Below are 21,924 nucleotides of genomic sequence, written 5' to 3' on the forward strand. Positions count from 1 at the left end.
GAAAATGCTAACGCACAAGAGCGTTCTCTGAGCTGTCGCGTACTTTATGTTCGAGTTAATCAGGGCATAAATAAAGAAACTAAAAACAGTTTATCTACCAGAAAGCGCTTTCTAGCCGTACATAGCGAACTACATGATACTAGCTTGTGGCGTACTCGAAAACACGTCAGGTAAAACTAGAATTCTAATCCTAACAAATTTGTGTATTTTCACTTTCTTCTGCCGACCCCTTCAACTGGGAACTGTGTTTCTTTCTAACTAACAATGACAACACATAACGCATATCAGGCTATATTGATTGGTGTCTTCATTCATTCCTGCCACCAACAACTCATTTCCTGAGTAATTATATTCCTGTGTACATGTGCTCGTTTGCTTTCTGTGGAGAGGTCATTTTGATTCCAAAAGGACAAACTGTGCGTACTGTTACACCCGATTGTTCCTCATTAAAGGATCCAATTTATTTACCTGTAGTACGAATGACAACTTACAACGTTCAATAGTGATAAAAAATGAAAACGAATATTGGTACTTTTCGTGTTAAAACTGAACTTCCTGTAATAGTGGCGAGTTTTAGTCTCACTTTTCATCGCCAGAGGAGGTCTCTCTTTGTGTGTGTGTGTGTGTGTGTGTGTGTGTGTGTGTGTGTGTGTGTGTAGAGAACGTAGTTGACCAACATATGGATTTTTCTAATATTGATTATCCACACTTGTTACGGTTATTGCACTGCGCACTGTTTACACTTATTACGGTCTAAATTTGTTTGTATTTTTCGTGAAGACTGTTTAATAAAGTTACTGGATAGGTCTAGGTTAATTCTTTATTAGCTAGGTGTTAAGTCCAATAGCACATATGTCAGACTAAAGTGCATGATTTCTTTAGCATATTTTTGAGGAGATTCAATGCACCGGAAGGTACGGTTGAACCTACCCGTAGGGTATCCGACAGTTTTCACTTAACCCAGTAGCCCGCTAAGGAACCCGCGCCACAGCGCCGCCAGAGTTTTAACAAAACCTCTCCAGTGAGTGACGTCTGCCACTGACGCTGTACGAGCGTCTCCGTAACGCACCAGCGCATGCTGAACGGATTCGTGACGAAACGCGCTGCTCTTCTTTGTATTTTCCCTATTTCCTGTAGCAGACCCATTATGTGTGCGTCTGACGAACTTTAAAGTATGTCGAAGGAGACGTTCGTAAGCCACATTTCCCATGGGGGAATTACGTCTCCTCAAGATTATTGCAACAAACTGAAAGAAAATAAACACTGCGCTGCTGAAGTATACAAAACAGACGATCGAATGAGTTGAGGGATTGCAGTATTTATGAACCAGAAGGTCATTCATCGTTTACGACTCAAAGTGCATAACGAATACCCTAACCAGTCAGAAGAGTGGGACACTCTACGTAGCCTATAGCAGGACTCATTGAGAAATCCGATAAGTCGGAGAACCGTCGTGCCGGCCAATCTGGACGTGGCTTTTAGGCGGTTTCCCACACCCGGGTCGGTACCTATGCTCCGCCTCACTTATACCATTCGCAAATATTTAGAAAATTCTCGCACGCTTTCATGTGATGCGGCACTAGAGGCAGACAGCTGGGATAGTCAGATCCCGTCCGGCTGGAAGAAGTCGTGAGAGAGGGCAGAAGGGGTCGCGACAATCCACCGACTCTCTACCACCGGCATTGGCGAATCCGCAAATCAGGGGGTAAAGGCCAGAAAAGAGAAGAAGAATAAATTAATGAACATTTCGTCGAAAGGGACGGCATTATGAGGGCTGCGACTGTTGATAAATACAAGTAAAACAGTTTCTGCGTTAGTCAGCTATTTATTTGCCACTACGCGTTTCGATGGTTCACACCATTCTCTTGAAGTGGAGAACTGTTTATTTATATAGCTGGTACGACACTCAGACTGATCGTCAGAGATTCGTGCTTTTTTAACTTCAAAAGAGCCTTTTCTTCTTCTTCTTCTGCTTTTACGGCCTCATTGGACCACTTCAGTCAATCATTTCTGGTCCTCTTCTTTGGTATTTTCCCCTTCCGAGTGGCCCAGTATCTCTTCATTCGTTCCGATGCTTTTCGTAGTTCCTTATCTGTAAATACCCTTTTCATTGTATGTCGTTTCTCAATTTTTGGTTTAAATCTTATTTCTGTGTCCCTCAACTTCTTTAAATTTGGCGTTTTGTTCTGCAAATCATCCAGAGTTATTTCCAGTTCTTCCATATCCTCTCTTATTTCCTTAAGCCATTCTCCTTGTTGTTTCAAATTCCAGAGTTTCTCAATAATTTTCCTTGATAATCTGGTTTCTGGTGTCCTCAGAATGTGACCACAAAAAGAGATCCTTTTCTTTCGTATAGTATCAGTGATGGGCTCCAGTTCTCTGTATACCACTTCATTTGGAACTATCCGCCATTGGCCAGCTTTTTGATATTTCTTATTTATGCATGTTCCAGCAATTCTTCTCTCTACTTTTAAAATTTTGCCAATTCTGTTTTTCTGGGTGACTTTAAAAAGAGTTTCACTTCCGTATGTAACCTCTGGTTGAACCACCGTCTTGTAATGTTTTAATTTTGTTTTAATTGATAAACTTTTTTATTGTACGTAGACCATGTTAGTTTTTGAGCTTTTATCATTTTATTAGTTCTTGCTCGCCATGCAGGTTTCTCGTCCAATTTATGTGTTATAATTTCACCCAGGTATTTAAATTGTTTCACTATTTTAATTTCCCTATTGTTCACTGTGATGTGATCTATTACAAGTGGATCCGTTACCATTATTTCAGTCTTTTCAAATGATATCTGGAGTCCTAATTTTTGTGCTATATTTTGTAAGCTTGTTATTTGTTTCGTGGCTTCCTGAATGTTATTAGCTAGTAATGCTAGGTCATCAGCAAATCCCAAGCAATTTAGGTTTATTTTATCTTTCTTAGTTCCAATTTTAATATTCATAGGGTTTTCCTTGTACCATTCTCTCATTACATATTCAAGAGCACAATTGAATAGCAATGGTGATAAACAATCTCCCTGTCTCAACCCTGTTTTAATCGTAAATGGTTCAGATATTTCTCCTCTAAATTTTACTTTGGATTTGGTGTTTGTTAAGGTTAACTGTATCATTTTTATTAATTTAGGATGAAGTCCAAAATTCCTTAATATTTTCATCATTGAAGATCTATGGATGCAATCATACGACTTTTTGAAATCTACAAAGGTTATGACTAGTTGTTTTTGCCTTCTTTTGTAGACATCCATAACTAACTTCAAGGTGATTATCTGTTCTGGGCAGCTTCTCCAGGATCTAAATCCTCCTTGATATTCTCCCAGTTCCAGTTCTAATTGATCTTTACAGCGGTTGTATAGTATTCTTGACATGATCTTATACGTGCAGTCCAAAAGGGAAATTCCTCTATAGTTGTCTGGATTTGATTTTTCTCCTTTCTTATAGCAGTAGTCCAATTTTCTGGTAATTTCTCTTCATTCCAGATTTTTACTATGCATTGGTGTAATGCTATCTTTACTGTTTCTGCTGCATATTTCCAAAGTTCAGCAAACGTTTGATCTTCTCCACTTGCTTTGTAGTTTTTGAGTTCTTTCAAAGCTCTGTAGACCTCATTAATTGTAGGTGGATTTATATTTTCTGCTGGTGTTTTAATTGGGGTTTCTGTGTTTATCTGAAGAAGTTCTGGGGGATCTTCACAATTTAGTAACTTGTTAAATGTTTCTGCTAGAATTTCTGTATTTTTACTATTGCTATGGGCTAGGTTATTATCTTTATCTTTTAACATTAATGTTGGAGGATCATATCTTTGTAATTGTCTGCCAAATAGTTTGTAATAGTCTCTTGAGTTTGTTTTTTCACTATTTGTTTCTATCATTAGAAGTATATCTTTTTGGTACTGACGTTTAACTCTCCTTATTATTTTTTGTGTTGTCTTCCTTTGTTTTGTGAGTTCCAAACATGATTTTTCTGTTTTTTTCATTTTGATGCCTTAACCAGCCTTGGTGTCGATCCAACACTGCTTCATCACATTCATCGTTCCACCACTGGTGTTTTTTCCTTGGATTTATAGGGACAACTTGTTCAGCTGTTTGTTTCAAACTGGGAATTATTTCTTCCAGATCATCTGTTATTTTTATATCCCTGGTTTGTGCTTCATAATCCTCATTTTGTATCAGTTTATGAGGGTCATAGGTTCTCTTCTTCTTCTGGTGGGATTTTTTCTTTGCTAATGGGGTTAATTTAATTTTAATTTTTATCATGTAATGATCTGATCCGGTATCTGTCCCTCTCAGTACTTTCACATTGTAAATTTCCTTGTGGTAATTCTTATCCATGCAGACATGGTCCAGTTGCCATTCTCCTTTTTTCCAGTCTGGATGTTTCCAAGTTTTTAGTTTATTTGGTCTTCTCTTAAAATACACTCCTGGAAATGGGAAAAAGAACACATTGACACCAGTGTGTCAGACCCACCATACTTGCTCCGGACATTGCGAGAGGGCTGTACAAGCAATGATCACACGCACGGAACAGCGGACACACCAGGAACCGCGGTGTTGGCCGTCGAATGGCGCTAGCTGCGCAGCATTTGTGCACCGCCGCCGTCAGTGTCAGCCAGTTTGCCGTGGCATACGGAGCTCCATCGCAGTCTTTAACACTGGTAGCATGCCGCGACAGCGTGGACGTGAACCGTATGTGCAGTTGACGGACTTTGAGCGAGGGCGTATAGTGGGCATGCGGGAGGCCGGGTGGACGTACCGCCGATTTGCTCAACACGTGGGGCGTGAGGTCTCCACAGTACATCGATGTTGTCGCCAGTGGTCGGCGGAAGGTGCACGTGCCCGTCGACCTGGGACCGGACCGCAGCGACGCACGGATGCACGCCAAGACCGTAGGATCCTACGCAGTGCCGTAGGGGACCGCACCGCCACTTCCCAGCAAATTAGGGACACTGTTGCTCCTGGGGTATCGGCGAGGACCATTCGCAACCGTCTCCATGAAGCTGGGCTACGGTCCCGCACACCGTTAGGCCGTCTTCCGCTCACGCCCCAACATCGTGCAGCCCGCCTCCAGTGGTGTCGCGACAGGCGTGAATGGAGGGACGAATGGAGACGTGTCGTCTTCAGCGATGAGAGTCGCTTCTGCCTTGGTGCCAATGATGGTCGTATGCGTGTTTGGCGCCGTGCAGGTGAGGGCCACAATCAGGACTGCATACGACCGAGGCACACAGGGCCAACACCCGGCATCATGGTGTGGGGAGCGATCTCCTACACTGGCCGTACACCACTGGTGATCGTCGAGGGGACACTGAATAGTGCACGGTACATCCAAACCGTCATCGAACCCATCGTTCTACCATTCCTAGACCGGCAAGGGAACTTGCTGTTCCAACAGGACAATGCACGTCCGCATGTATCCCGTGCCACCCAACGTGCTCTAGAAGGTGTAAGTCAACTACCCTGGCCAGCAAGATCTCCGGATCTGTCCCCCATTGAGCATGTTTGGGACTGGATGAAGCGTCGTCTCACGCGGTCTGCACGTCCAGCACGAACGCTGGTCCAACTGAGGCGCCAGGTGGAAATGGCATGGCAAGCCGTTCCACAGGACTACATCCAGCATCTCTACGATCGTCTCCATGGGAGAATAGCAGCCTGCATTGCTGCGAAAGGTGGATATACACTGTACTAGTGCCGACATTGTGCATGCTCTGTTGCCTGTGTCTATGTGCCTGTGGTTCTGTCAGTGTGATCATGTGATGTATCTGACCACAGGAATGTGTCAATAAAGTTTCCCCTTCCTGGGACAATGAATTCACGGTGTTCTTATTTCAATTTCCAGGAGTGTACGTCGACTTTGAGATCATGTCATGGTTTCTGCAAAATTCCACTAGTCTTATGCCATTTTTGTTTGTTCTTCTTTGTGCTGTCCATTTCCCTATTATGTCTCTATATCTCTTTTCCCTTCCTAACTGGGCATTGAAGTCTCCAATTAAAATTTTGATGTGATTTTTATTAATGTTATTCGTCGTTTGATCTAAGAGCTCCCAAAGTTTTTCTACCTCTTCTCTGTGTTCTTTTTTATTATTTTTATCATTTGTTGGGGCATGGGCATTTATTATTGTGCACATTTTATTTGCAGCTTTTAGAGTTAATGTTGAGAGCCTGGGAGATTGCGCTTTAAATTCTATTATGGACTCTATTATTTTCAGACTCACCACGAATCCAGTTCCAAATTGTGGACACTGTTTCATGATTCTTTTCCCTGGTATTCCCTTATAAATCCTATATCCTTGTGATTCTATCGGCTGCTGATCAGTATTTCTCATTTCTTGAAGTCCGGTTATGAGAATCCCCTTGCGATCCATTTCATCCGTCAGAATTTTGAGTTTGCCTGGTTGTATGAGGGAATTTATATTGTGTGTCGCAATGTAGTTTATTTGTCCTGTCTTGAGTTTTGTTCGTCTGTCCGTTTTGGGTATTTTCAGGTGCTCCGACTCATCCAAGTTATCTTTCAGGTGACTGCCCACCGTATCCGAGTGCAGTCTTCCTTGGTTATTGCCAAGCGGTGGATTATTCCTTGAAAGATTTCCTGCCATGTTTGACTTTCAAAGGTAGTCAACCTTGTATGGAGCAAGCTCCTTTTCTAAATAAATAATTTTATTATTAGCAAACGACTCAAAATTACCTATACTGCCTTTGGTCTACTACTGTGCAAAAATGTCTGTACTCTTCACCAACACCAACTACGTTAAGAAACAATTCTCCAACTGAAGATAACGGTTTGAACGAACGAAACGAGTAGTGGCAAATTAAACTATTAATGGATTGACTGACGGAGAAACTGTTTTATTTGGGGAATACGTTAAACTTTGATATAGTTCACTTTCTTCTTTTTTTTGTATCTGGATTTAATCAATGGGTGCCGGCGGAGGTGGCCGAGCGGTTCTAGGCGCTACGATCTGGAACGGCGCGACCACTACTGTCGTAGGTTCGAATCCTACCTCGGGCATGGATGTGTGTGATGTCCTTAGGTTAGTTAGGTTTAAGTAGTTCTAAGTTCTAGGGGACTGATGACCTCAGAAGTTAAGTCCCATAGTGCTCAGAGCCATTTGAACCATTTGAACCAATCAATGGGTTGTATGATCTTCGTTAGTCTATAACTCTATAGAAAACATTTGAAGTTAATTAAATAAAATCTTGGCGCGGATAACGGTCTGGTCACGTGCCTCTCTGACTCTCTCTCTCTCTCTCTCTCTCTCTCTCTCTCTCTCTCTTTAGGATGTTTCTCAGCTGCGGTTATGCCACTGTGTTCGGTACTACAGTTAGCCGTGTCCGGTAGCAACGTCAGTAGCATAGCGCCCCTACCGCCTGTGTGAAACCTCAGCGCAGCGGCGCCGTGGAGACACGCCGGCGCCCGCCGTCCTCTTACGTGACAGGCAGACGGACGGACAGGCAACGGGGCGGCACCAGAGCCCCGTCATTATAAACACGCCCCCTGTTTACGGAACGGACCCAGTTGTTTGCTCCGGCGTCAGCCCAGACAGGAAGCGGGCCCTAATGAACGCTCCAGGCTCACCACCACACGCACGGAAATAAAACGGACCGAGGAGACACCATACTAATTCTCCAGAACACACTTCCTGTCCACGAGGAAATACAAAAACACAAGGCGCCCGCCCCGCCCCTTAGTCCGGCAGTTTAAGGCAACGCGCTAGCCGACAGTTCTCTGCCTCACTTTGTCATGGTATTCCCGCGCACAATGCCTGCAACGTTACAAATGCCTGTACACTTTTACATAGCGCTTCTGCCGAGGAGATGGGAGAGGTAATGGTCGAAAACCTAAAAGAAAGAGTAACACTCTTATTTTTCCTCACGATCGCTGAAACGAAATTACCTCTTGGCGATAAAGTACAGGAAGCAGGTCGAACTGCTGTTACACGAATCGTCGTCGAGTGTCTTTTCTCTGGTGTTTCTGAAACCATTTTTAGTTTGTTTCTTGTGATGTGTAGGTGGATTCCTCACAAACAACAACTACTCGTCAAGTTTCCCAAGCAACACCCTGAAACGGAATATTTGGCGTTCCGTCGTTAATTATAAGACAAATCAATTGATTTATACGATACTGCAACCCCACGGCCAACTTCTGCCACTCCAGAAATAACAGATATTCTTCTAGACAACTCACAATGAAACAATGCAAACAAAATACACTTCATTCAATGAAAATTATGCTTGAAACTCACCAAAAGATACTCGTTGTAATACGTGAAAATACAACCAATACACGACACACGTAACGAACTATCCGAAAAAACCTAAACTTCTTCTGTATATCTCTGTCACTGAATTCCTAGTTACCTTTGGGGTGTAATGAAAAGATTAAGTAAGTTTGTTACACGCAGTTATATTCTGGCCATGAGCTTCAAAATGCGTAATTATTCAACAAGTTATCCATAATGTGAACTAAATACATTGTAACTTAACACTGAGTTATTGTTTAATAGTAACTGTCCCATAATCGTTATCAACAATGATTTTAGTCTATGTACATTTCTTAATATTTAACGTCCGTAAACATGATCATGATGGTATTTACTGTCCTAAAGCTAAATTAGGTTTCTATTGAGTTCCTAAAAAATAAAACCACCCTGAAATGAAATCATCATATACAACACATTAAATGACACTCCTGATTCCTCACAAGCGTTCCTTAGAACTATCGACTTTTCGCTCCTTCTCTGCCTCTCTCGAGAATCCAATCTCCCTATCAAACTGTCGGTAGCAAAACGGCAATCCTGTTTGATTCTTCGCCCGCAGCTCGTGGTGGTGCGGTAGCGTTCTCGCTTCCCGGCGGGGTCAGAGATTTTCTCTGCCTCGTGATGGCTGGGTGTTGTGTGATGTCCTTAGGTTTAAGTAGTTCTAAGTTCCAGGGGACTGATGACCGTAGATGTTAAGTCCCATAGTGCTCAGAGCCATTTTTTTTTTTTGTTTGATTCTTCGTCTGGTGCAGCCCTCCAGAGACAGAAACAGGGATCATCGGCGAGATGTACGGATGTTTCACTCCATTTCAAAGCAAAATTAATGGCACACGTCGTTCTGTTACTCGGGTAGTAACTGACTGTTGCCTACATGGTGACCGAGCGAGGTGGCGCAGTAGTTAGCACACTGGACTCGCATTCCGGAGGACGACGGTTCAATCCCGCGTCCGGCCATCCTGATTTAGGTTTCCGTGATTTCCCTAAATCGCTCCAGACAAATGTCGGGATGGTTCCTTTGAAAGGGTACGGCCGATTTGCTTCCCCGTCCTTCCCTAATCCAATGAGACCGATGATCTCGCTGTCTGGTCTCCTCCCCCAAACAATCCAACCCAACCCCTACATGGTGACTTTACGAGTCATTAAGCGCACTGTCTCTGGTGTTTCGGTAGGCATTTGCTATTTCGATTTAGTAATGGTGTGTTTAATGCGACATGTCGTTACAATTATTTTCAAACGGTGAGATTTTATTTGCGCATTCAACACAGCGGCCCCAGATTAGTCTACTGCGATGCTGGGTTTATCGATAAGTATTAGCAGGGACAGTAAAACGGAAAGAATAAACAGGACTCCATCAGCGCATTAGGAGTGGGCGTGGTGCGGGCTAGCACACGGCGCGAGGGCTAGAGACTGACAAGGACTGCACGCTATTGCATCTGGCTGTCTGTTGATACCAGACAACAGGAAAGTACAGAGGCATCACCACTGCAAATGTTCCTGGTGGCTTTCAGTGCACAAGCTGTGATGACAAGAACGTACAGAATTGCATTGGGCGTGAGGGAGATCAGTGAAGTACTTAAGCGCAAAAGTTTTGATCCGCCTGTACGGTTTTTCTGCACACTGTAGGGTGCTCTGCTGTGGCGACAGCAAATTTCAATGCTGGGCCATCAACAAGTGTCAGCATGCGAACCATTCTACGAAACATCATCGATATGCGCTTTCGGAGCCGAAGGCTCACTCGTGTACCCTTGATGACTGCGCGACACGAAGCTTTACGCCTGGCCTGGGTTAGTCAACATTGTCGCGAGTGGATGGACGTGTACCGGTATGGAGACAACATCAGGAATCGCCGGACCCGGCATGTCAGCAGGGGACAAGCTGGCAGAGGCGTGGGGCGTGTGCAGTTGGAGTGATATGGGAGCCCTGATACGTCTAGATACGATTCTGACAGGTAACACGTACGGAAGCATGCTGTCCGATCACCTGCGTCCATTCATGTTCACTGTGCATTCCGGCGGACTTGGGCTAATCCAGCAGGCAATGCGACACTCCACATGTCCAGAATTGCTACAGAGTGGCTCCAGGAACACTGTTCTGAGTTTAAACACTTCCGCTGGCCACCAAACTCCCCAGACGTGAACGTTATTGAGCACATCCGGGACGCCTTGCAACGTACTGTTCAGAAGAGACCTCCACCCCCTCGTATTCTTACGGATTTATGGACAGACCTCCAGGAATCATGGTGTCTGTTTTCTCCAGCACCACTTCTGATATTAGTCGAGTCCATGCCACGTCGTGTTGCGGCTCTTCTGCTTGCGCGCGGGGGCCCTATACGATATATGGCAGCTGTACTAGTTTATTTGGCTCTTCAGTGTATTATTCATTCGTCCACAGTACCCCCCGTAACTGGGCAAGTACGTGGTACGGCTAATTTCTACTGGTGAGTAACGGGAGCGCCGCCGGCCTGTGATGTGGTCCGCGAGTCGTACTGCTGCATAGCTGACGCCGCGGGTAAGCCAGCGGCGTTTAGACGCGTCGCGCGGCCGCAGCTGCGACACGTTTTTTCTGCGCCGCCTGCCTGCCTGTTAATTTCGGCCAGCAGGCCTGCCAACAAGGCTCACAGCTGCAGCTGGCGGAGCCCGTGTCGACGACCCATTCTGGGCGCTGCTGCCGCTGACGTGTGGCGGTGATGCAGGGCCCTCGGCGAAGCAGTGATAACCCGGCGGGCAGGTGCGCCGGACGCGGGCCCAACGAGAAAACAACACACCCTCCAAGGCTCGTGTTTGCGGAAACGCGGCGCTCGACTGAATTCACAAAGGACGACAAATTATTCCACGACATCTCGCAGCACTATTCTTAAACTCTACCATCCTTTATCGTACAACTTTCGACACATTATTGGTGCCTCTAGGAAACATATTTCGGGATCAACACATATTTCTAAAAAATGGTTCAAATGGCTCTGAGCACTATGGGACTCAACTGCTGTGGTCATAAGTCCCCTAGAACTTAGAACTACTTAAACCTAACTAACCTAAGGACAGCACACAACACCCAGCCATCACGAGGCAGAGAAAATCCCTGACCCCGCCGGGAATCGAACCCGGGAACCCGAGCGTGGGAAGCGAGAACGCTACCACATATTTCTACCCCATACCTTTACGGCAATATTGGCGCAAAGGATAGAAACATTGCCTCGCAGTGTCAGATTATTCAGATTTTAAATATTTATTTTGTTCCACTGTAAAATACGCCTCTTTTTATTATTACTTTTTCCAAGTTCCTGTCAGTCGCAAAATGCAGATCTCAATAAAAATCAAATATGTTTTATTTGCAACATTTAGCTACAACTTCCAGCAAACTTACCACATTTGTCGTAGCGTGGTACCAGCTTCCCAATACCCTCATCATTCCGCCCGTTCTCAACGCTAGTTTGAAACTCACTGCCTGACCCAAAATGCTGAACTCATAGCCTGCCGTCCATGTAAACGAAGAGAATGGGAATCAGATGAAGCCAAGTCCAGGCTATATGGTGGGTGGTTAAACACTTCCCATCGAAAACAATGCAGGGGCGTCTTCGTTGCAGCTGCAGTGCGCCCGATCATTGTCATGGAAGACAACACCCCTCTTCTCTCGTTCTGAATTGCCCTTCGTACACGGTTCTCACGTATCACCTGACCCTCCCGCTGAGTAAGGTTATCAGATGAGACTTGCTTCCTTCCCTGATCGCCTGCATCATGAATGTCTATTCATCCTGCACCACTGCCACACTTCTTTGTCACGCATGACAGTTTCGTTATGTGGGCTAATTGAAATCAGGCGGAATCCTCAGCAGGGGAAATAGAATGACAGCACACACTTCACGCTCGATTGGAAACACTGTTGTTCTAGGCTTCTTTGGAATACATATGTACAAAGTGACATCGGATTTTTCACTGTGGTTTTAATTTCGCGACAGATCGGACCTTGAATAAAAGTACGATATTTCAATGCCAGTGTTATTCTGATTACGAAGCAAAGTTCCTTTGGACATCAATGCATGTCCAAAGGAACAGGCACTGTGGCGACTACAGTCGTTATGAAATACATTAAATGTATTGGCAGTTGCGAATAAGGACAACCACAAGTTGTAGAATGGAATGCAAATTTTCATCGTCGTCACTGAATAAAAGTAGCCCTCGTACCTTTATTTACCTTCAGTGTAATGTTTGCACAGTGTGTTTAGAAAAAGAGTCACATATTCCTACAGGAGGCTGTGTTGGTCAAAACTAGAAGAAAAGTTCCAATACCTGTCGAGATATGAGCCGTTTTGGATGTAACGACTATTGTATAACATTCTCTAACGTAGGCCGTCTTATTTTTGCACGTCACTGAAGATGTCTGAATCTCTGGATGGTTGTAATTTTCAGGACACTCGTGTCGGCCCTGGCAGCTGGCATAGCCATGCACAAATCTGTCACATCACTGAGTTGGGGTTGTGCTGCCCGTCCATTGCCTTACAAGAAGTGATCCGTAATGGATAAGTCCAGATGCTTCGGTGGCATGACCTCTCCGTCAACCGGATTTGAATTCGTTGGATTTCTGGTTATGACGATATCTACAGGCATTGACGTCCAGCTCATCGACAATATGCAAACAAGACCGTGTGATCCATGCCTGTGACGAATCGGAAGCAGCCAACTGCATTTGTAAGAGTGCATGGTTCTCTGCGGAGAAGGGCTGAAGGACGCGTTGGGATCCACGGTAACCACATGCAGCACAGTCTAAAGCCTCTAGTTCTACGTAACAGAGAGATGAAAATCTGGTGACGGATTAGCCCGTATATAAAGAGGTACTGATTTTCGGACGCGTCACTATTGGTATCTTTCTTCTAGTTACTACCTTCAGCAAGAATATGTGACGCTGTTTGTAAAACTGCCTGTACATCTCTTAGGTGACCCTAAACAGGTCCGGGACCTCGCGTACAGCCCGTAACTTCTATTTTCTTCACATTTATAGGATATGATGGTCAGTTCCGGGATAACAGTTTCGTAAGGCAGTACGGCGATGTTCTCTAACAAACAGTCTTTGAAGATTTAAAGAGTTCGGAACCAGTGTGAAGCACAAACCACTTCGAACGCTTCCACAGAGCCGTTGACAGCCGAGTCGTTAGCGTTAAGTCTTATAAAGGCGAAGATGCAGATCAGATTTTCGACAGTATCAATATTTGTTTTACATTTGATTTAATTCTATACATATTTTCAACCTAAAAAGTCAGTTAACAGGTACTGAATCACATATTTGGAACAAAAATAACATCTTTCTATTATTGATTAGCTTTTTACCCGTGGCTTCCCCAGCGTGACGCAATGTCACATGTATTACATTCATATAGGCATGATTCTCTGCTGTTTACATCACACGATTCCAAAGATGATGTCAAATTTATGTGTGGTATTCACAAAATTATTGGTTCGCTGCAGTGCTCATTCTCGCAATCTGGTTGACACTCTGAGTAGCACAAATAAGAGACGAATTGGACTTCACAATTTGAAAGTACTCCACGCGCATATAAGGTTAAACGATTCCTACGAGACGATCTACGTCTGGATCCCCGGGACATCTGCTTCTCAGTCACAGCCAGTGTCATTTACATCAAGACGGTAAACACCTAGGTGTGCACAATTGCAATGAATAAGTTGCACAAAAGTACCGACACTCCAATCGTCACATCGGAGTGATTACATTTGACCACGTGGGCTTGGTCTTTTTTGAACTCACCTTTGGGGTGTCCACCGACGTCGTAACTGCGGCCTTCCAACAGTGAGATTTACGAGGGTTGTCCAGAAAGTAAGTTCCGATCGGTCGCGTAGTGGAAACCACTGGGAAAATCCGGTAAAGCTTTGCACATACGTGTTGGGCAGTGTCTCCAGATGCCCGACGATCGTGTCGCGTCGCGTCGCTCTTTCCAGTTTTGAGAGAACAGTGAGCACGTAAAGATGCGTAAGGGATAGCGTCTCCCACCAGCGATGACAGCCTGGTTAGAGATTTCGCCTGTGTCATGCAGACCGCATAACACAACTATCGAGCAGTTCCTTCTTCATGCCAATTCTCGGCCGCACACTACAGGGGCAATGAAGACGCTCCTGCAGCGTTTCCGATGAGAAGTGTTTGATCACCCACAATACAGTCCGTAATTGGCTCCCCCTGTGTCTCATCTCTGTTCACAAGAACCGCTGGCTATGAAGACAAAATTTTCCCACAGACAACGAGCTGCAGACCAGTGCAGTTAACTGGCCGAACGCACAGGCGGCTGCTTTCTATGACGATGATATTGGAAAGTTGGTACAACACTACGACAAAACTCGAAGTTGGAGCGGCGACTATGTAGAGAAGTAGGTGGAAGGTGTACCGAACTGTTGCAAATAAAACGTTTCTGGTTTTCACTGTGGTTTCCATTTCGCGACCGTTCAGAACTTACTTTCTGGACAACTCTCGTACAAGGTGCGCAATCGAAGAGACAAAACTGTCCTAACGGGTCACCAGCAGTTTCCATGGGATGTACGATGGCGAATCACGGGGTCCCGGTGCAGCAGTGGTTCAGCAACGGAGGCCAAATGATTCTGAACCTGTCGCAATGAACACACTAAGACAGCTACGCGTCACTTTCGATAGCAGTATGAACGTAACCTGTTGTTTTACGGCATTAATCGTTTACACTAATAAGAAACTAAATATTCATTTCCGACACAGTTTAGGATCGTGGACTATTTGTATAATTTCCAGCCTAAAAATTAGGACAACTCGCATAATAATACCAACTGATATTGTCGTAGCTCTACAGAGCTGTACCCCAAGAATTATCTACTTACGTGTGAACATGGTCTTATATTCTTTCGGTATGAAGCAGGTGACATATTGCTTCACTCTGAAAGAAAGGGGGGAATTCCTCCAACCCCCCTCCCCCCTACTCACACTCTTTCTATCGAATGAAGAATACCGCAATATTTCCTTAATTTTACCCAGCAGCTTCGCTGCCACGGGAATGACAAATTTTCTCGACCTATTTATATACGCTTACATCCGACATCTTGAGCCTTTTACCATGTTTGCCATAAATGTTCCGTTTAACACGCTTATTAATATTTCCACCCCAAGTCCGAAATTCGACAGTCCGTTAGTGTGTTAGATATGTTGTCTGGACAGAGTAATATATGGTTTGAATGTGGTGAGGCAGTAAGCTTGATACTTCGAGTGTTGCATTTCGTGCATGCTGGAAAATATATGAAGTAATAGGTGAACGTGTATGTGAGACATGCTGCCACTAAATAACACTACTGTAGAACAAGGAAACTTCTTCAAACTAGACACAGTGTCAATCCGTAACTTGAGGACATTCGTTGGAGCATAACCAGGTGTCTGCAGTAAGGAAACTTCTTCAGACTAGACATAGTGTCAATCCGTAACTTGAGGACATTCGTTGGAGCATAACCAAGTGTCTGCAGTAAGGAAATTTCTTCAAACTAGACATAGTGTCAATCCATAACTTGAGGACATTCGTTGGAGCATAACCAGGTGTCTGCAGTTATACATGGTGAGTATTAATAATACCGACAAACTGTTGGCACGGATTCCTGACTGGAAATGGAGGAAAAATGTTCTGTGAAATGGTTTGCGGAAATCCATCGCTGCCACGGTAAATAGTGCTGACGAACGACAGTTCCTCTGACCACGTGCCGTATGTTGCAGGCTGTGTAATTGACACAGCGTACTGAAACCGGCAGAATCGTCCGGTATGCATGTCAGGAAGAAGCCGATATGGTGTTTGTGTACGGCCAAGAAGATGAAACGGTCGAGGCAATACCAAAACAAGTACCCACACAGACACCAACCACATCATACAATATTTGAAACCCGTTGTGGGCGTTTCAGACACGCGAACGTACAGGGAGGCGTCGGACTGTCCGTGAACCAGATTCAACAGTATATTGAGACGAACTGTAATACAAGCTCCAGACAAATGGCTCGCCAACATGGTGTGAGCCAAGTCCTGCTTGACAACCCCGCCACTATCCCCCTGTCACCTGCAGCGAGTACAAGGATTATCACCAGCGGTCACAGGAACTTTCATTCGTCAGCGCGAACTACCGTGCCAACGATGCATTTGTGGACACATGCCCACAGCATCTTTTTTTCCCCTATTTTCAGCCAAGAATCGATCCCTGCAGTTTGTCTGTTTCATTAAAGTTCATCTTATAGATTTGTTACAATAACTATCGGCGATTCTCCGATATTGTTCTTTAAATTGATTATCTTCACCTCTAGTCATTATAATTCGTAGTTCGGTTTTTACTCGAATATGTTCCACGCTCTTTACCTGTAGGGAACAGAATAACGCGTTCGCCTCTACAACGCTAGGAGATGTTCTGCTAAACCCGTGTGTTCCGGCCAGTCTTGTTCCACCGCCGTGCCTAGCTGCATCGTCAGCACCGCCTGTAGCCTTGACCGGCTCGTTCTTGGCCTTATAACGCTCCTGATGAAGTGTATTGCTTCATTATCCGGCACTTGATACAGTGCAGCAGTTAACGGCGCCAGTTCTTCTGTGACCTTAAACGCGCGATATCTGACCGTGAAGTCCGTCTGTTCAGCGCAGGCACGCAATACCGTGGTAATAAACAGGGGAGAGACTTTATTACGGCTCCGACAAGTCCTTCAGGACTGGGGAGGCCGGCGCTTGTAACCTGGATTTGTTCGTTCCTGGGAAAGGGCAAGGTCTCAGTAGAACAGCTCCGTTCAGCACCCGCGCCCGCTAGCAGAAGCAATAGGTTAGTGCAAAGTGTGGCTGCAGGCGGGACCTTCCGACCTGTTCATTTCCAGCAGTCAGACATCAGCCCAACGCAGAGACCGTATGGAAAACAGGACACCACGCTTGGTTATCCGTTTTTGCACACTGCAATCGGTGAAGAAGGCGTATTTTCTGACTCATGGCGAAGACTTTTAAAATAACTGGTGACATGCAGTTTGAGTGTGTTGAATGAAAGTCATTCTCGATATATGTGTATGACAGAAGTGTTATTGTGAAAGACGTCGAATGTAACATAACGATTGGTCTAATAGGGTGACCAGTAACATCAGCAAATGGCTTTTGGAGAAGAAATTAAAGCTTCACTGTAACGAAACGAAATGCTTATAATTTCTGACACGGAGTTCTTGTAAGGGCGAAATTTTATTGTCTCAAGAATTTCAAACAGTCAGTGAAATCGACAGTATTCATTTCAAACGACTGATGGTAGGTAGAAGGGTTTCTTGGAAGTATCACGTTCAAGGCACTGTGCAGAAACTGAATGTTACTATCTCGACTGTAAGAATGGTCTCCACTGTATGTGACACTGAAACACGGAGGGTTGTCTACTTTGATTATTTTCCCTATATTGCCTCGTATGGTGTTACATTTTGGGGAAACTCTGTATACTCGTGGAGAATATTCTGAGCTGTCAAAATGGCGGACAGACTGACCAGCGACGTCACTTGGCGAACTTCACGTACGCCGTTGTGTCCAGCCGTCTCGGAATTCTAACTTTGCCGTCCCTGTATGTATATTCAGTCATAGGGTATACTCATTCATGCAGAAGAAACTGCGGTATTCATTCAGACGGAATAACGATATGCACTTGGATAACATGCGTACTTTTCAGTAGGCTTCATTTTCAACAGGCTTCCTGCAGAATAGAAGAAATTGAGTAACAAATCCCAAGAAGTCACATCCAAGTTAAAAGGTTTCCTTGTGCAAAGTTTTTCTGTTCTGTGCTCGAGTTTCTTGTGGTAGTACAGAACGTCCCTCTGTAATGTATTACACAGACGGTGGACAGAAATATGGGAAGGACAAAAACATAACATACTACCATGCCTAACACGATACAGCAGAAAACGTCGCCACACAACAGCTTCCAGTAGTATCGGAATGCATAAATACTGATCCTGTCTTCTGTAGGTTATGTTTGGAACTGAGGTGGTGTTCATGCATATTTGGAGAAATACGATAAAACATGTACGTGTAATGCATTTTATGCAGCTGAGTATTTTTATGTAAGCACTGTATAGTTTTGACAATGTTTGTACGTCTCTGTATTCATTTTTGTATAGCGTTTCTAACAATTTTGGTTCTGTCATATATTAGCTTGCGACTAATGGTGGGAGTAACGTCCGATACTAGACGAAAACTCTTCTATTTGGTGCGCAAGATGTATGAGACAGGCTAAATACCCTCAGACTTCAAGAAAGATATAATCACAACACTCAACAATTCCAAAAGCAGTTGGTGCTCACAGGCGTGAAAATTACCGAACTATCAGTTTAATGAGTCATGGTTGCAAAATACTAACTCAAATTCTTTACAGAAGAATAGAAAAACTGGTAGAGCTCGAGCTCGGGGAAGATCCCGGAGAAATGTAGAAACATGTGAGGGAATAATGTCCATACCCCTTATTTTAAAAGATAAGTTGAGGAAAGGCAAACGTATGTTTATTGCATTTGTAGACATAGAGAAAGTTTCTGACAATGGTGACCAGAATACCGTCTTTGAAACTCTGAATTGTGCGAAAGGCTATTTACAACTGGTATAGAAACTAGACGGCAGCTATAACAGTTGATGGGCATGAAAGGGAAATTGTAAATTTGTGGTTAGCTCCTATGGGACCAAACTGCTGAGGTCATCGGTCCCTAGTCTTACACATTACTTAATCTAACTTAAACTAACTTACCCTAAGGACAACACACACACCCATGCCCGAGGGAGGACTCGAACCTCCGACGGGAGAAGCCGCGCGAACCGTGGCAAGGCGCCCAAGACCGCACGGCTACCCAGCGCGGCGCATGAAAGGGAAGTTTTGGTTGAGAAGGGAGTGAGACAAGAATGTAGTCTATCCCCGATGGAACTGAACCTGTACTCTGAGCAAGCAGCAAAGGAAACCAAAGGAAAATTTGAGCTTTAATGTTCAGGGAGAAGAAACAAATGCCTTGACCATTGTCAGTGACTCTGTGATTCTGTCAGAGTGTGTTGAAAGGATGATATAAAATGAACATCAACAAAAGGAAAACAAAAATAATGGAATGCGGTTGTGCTGAGGGAATTAGATTATAAAACTAGATACACAAAGAAGTAGGCGAGTTTTTCTGTTTGGGCAACAAAATAACTGACTCCGGCTTAAGTAGAGAGGATATAAAATGTAGACTGGCAACGGCAAGAAAAGCGCTTCTGAAGAAGAGAAAATTGTTAACATCGAATATAAATTTAATTGCTAGGGAGTCTTTCCTGAAAGTATTTGTACGGATTGTAGCTACGTATGGAAGTGAAACATTGACGATAAGCAGTTTAGAATGAAAGAAAATAGAAGCTTTCTAAATGTGTTGCTACAGACGGATGCTAAAGAGTAGATGAGTGGATCACGTAAATAAAGAGGAGGTAGTGAATAGAAATGGGGAGAAAAGAAAATTGTGACGCAACCTGACTAAAAGAAGGGATCGGCTGTTAGGCACATTTTGAGATATCAAGAGATCATCAACTTAGTTCAAAAATGGTTTACATGGCTCTGAGCACCATGGGACTTAACATCTGAGGTCATCAGTCCCGTAGAACTTAGAACTACTTAAAGCTAACTAACCTAAGGACATCACACACATCCATGCCCGAGGCAGGATTCGAACCTGGGACAGTAGTGGTCGCGCGGTTCCAGACTGTAGCGCCTAGAACCGCTCGGCCCCTCCGGCGGGCCATCAAATGGTTCAAATGGCTCTGAGCACTATGGGACTTAACATCTATGGTCATCAGTCCCCTAGAACTTAGAACTACTTAAACCTAACTAACCTAAGGACATCACACACATCCATGCCCGAGGCAGGATTCGAACCTGCGACCGTAGCAGGACGGGGTTCCGGACCGAGCGCCTAGAAGGCGGGCCATCAGCTTTAGTATTGGAAGGAAGTGTGGCTGGTAAAAATGGTAGACGGAGACCAAGAGATCAATATTGTAAGCAGGTTCACTAGCGTGTAAGTTGAGTCGTTATTCTGGGAAGAAAAACCTTGCGCAGGACAGAGTACCATGGTGAGCAGCATCGAACCAGTCTTTGAACTGAAGACCACATCATCATCATCATCATCAACAACAACCACTGCTTCTGGTGAAATGGGCTTTTAACTAAAACGAATTAAATAAAAATAAATGCGATACGACGTTGCAGCCGGTGAGTGGTGTGAGGGGAGAGGCTTGGGACCGCTTTGGCCCCTCTACCTGGTTCGGTAAACTGCGCCATAAAGTCGGCAGTGGGCAGACGGGGCTGGAGGCGCACGTCGCGCTGCACAATGGCGGCAGGCGGGCGATTTGTTTACCGGCCGGCCCGCCACGTTAGCCGGGCGCCCTGTGTTCACGGTTTTGGGCGCAGGGCGACGCAGAGCGGCAGTAGGGCCGCTAGCCAGCTCGTGATGGAGGGCCGGTAATTCCCGCAGAGTCGCTACCCCGGGGAGGCAGGCCCTCTAATTCCGGCCACCGCCATTGAATTTAATGGGGCCGTGAGCTACGGCCGAGCCGTGTGGGAACTCCGCCCAGCGCCATTCACAAAGAGCTTCCCATGCTGTCCACGCTTTGTGTAGTCCCTCGTTCTGTACTTTACAATAACTACAAGCACTCAGAGTTCATAACCACTGCAGGTGCTACACACGGTAACATCCATACCACATGTGCGAACCACCATCCCGTCACAAATTCCAGTTCCCCCACAGACGGAGATCTACACAACATACACACACACACACACACACACACACACATTATACATATACCAAAACAAACCACTCAGTAATTTTTGAGATTTGAGAGGGGACAATGAAAAGCTTATGGCTTTGCACAAAAGGAGTGATACGTGAGTTTTGACAGTGGACATCACTTATTGAATATATGTTTCCCCCTCCCCCGACCCCGAATCGGACGCCCTTGTCAATTCGAAAAGAAACCACTGTGAGCCACCCCTGAGCAGTATAGCACTGTCAAAATGGCACCCTCTCCGGTTAAGAAATAAATAGCATTTTGCATGGGCAGGAATTAGATTAAGGCTCGCATCTCGTGGACGTGCGGTAGCGTTCTCGCTTCCCATGCCCGGGTTCCCGGGTTCGATTCCCGGCGGGGTCAGGGATTTTCTCTGCCTCGTGATGGCTGGGTGTTGTGTGCTGTCCTTAGGTTAGTTAGGTTTAAGTAGTTCTAAGTTCTAGGGGACTGATGACCATAGATGTTAAGTCCCATAGTGCTCAGAGCCATTTGAACCAATTAGATTAAGAAATGAGACACTTAAAGTAGTAAAGGAGTTTTGCTATATGGGGAGCAAAATAACTGATGATGGTCGAAGTAGAGAGGATATCAAACGTAGACAGGCAATGGCAAGGAAAGCGTTTCTGAAGAAGAGAAATTTGTTAAAATCGAGTATTGATTTAAGTGTCAGGGAGTCGTTTCTGAAAGTATTTGTATGGAGTGTAGCCATGTATGGAAGTGAAAGTTGGACGATAAACAGTTTAGACAAGAAGAGAATAGAAGCTTTCGAAATGTGGTGCTACAGAAGAGTGCTGAAGATTAGATGGGTAGATCATATAACTAATGAGGAGGTATTGAATAGGACTGCGGAGAAGAGAAGTTTGTGGCACAACTTAACT

General features: G+C 44.7%; 1 protein-coding gene across 1 annotated transcript in view; it reads right to left on the minus strand.

Moving 5' to 3' along the window:
- Positions 1-21,924, minus strand: part of LOC124712476 (GAS2-like protein pickled eggs) — an 817,295-nt gene that overhangs the window by 393,130 nt on the left and 402,241 nt on the right. The window lies entirely within an intron of this gene.

The sequence above is a fragment of the Schistocerca piceifrons genome, chromosome 8 (assembly GCF_021461385.2).
Source record: "Schistocerca piceifrons isolate TAMUIC-IGC-003096 chromosome 8, iqSchPice1.1, whole genome shotgun sequence".
Lineage (NCBI taxonomy): Eukaryota > Metazoa > Arthropoda > Insecta > Orthoptera > Acrididae > Schistocerca > Schistocerca piceifrons.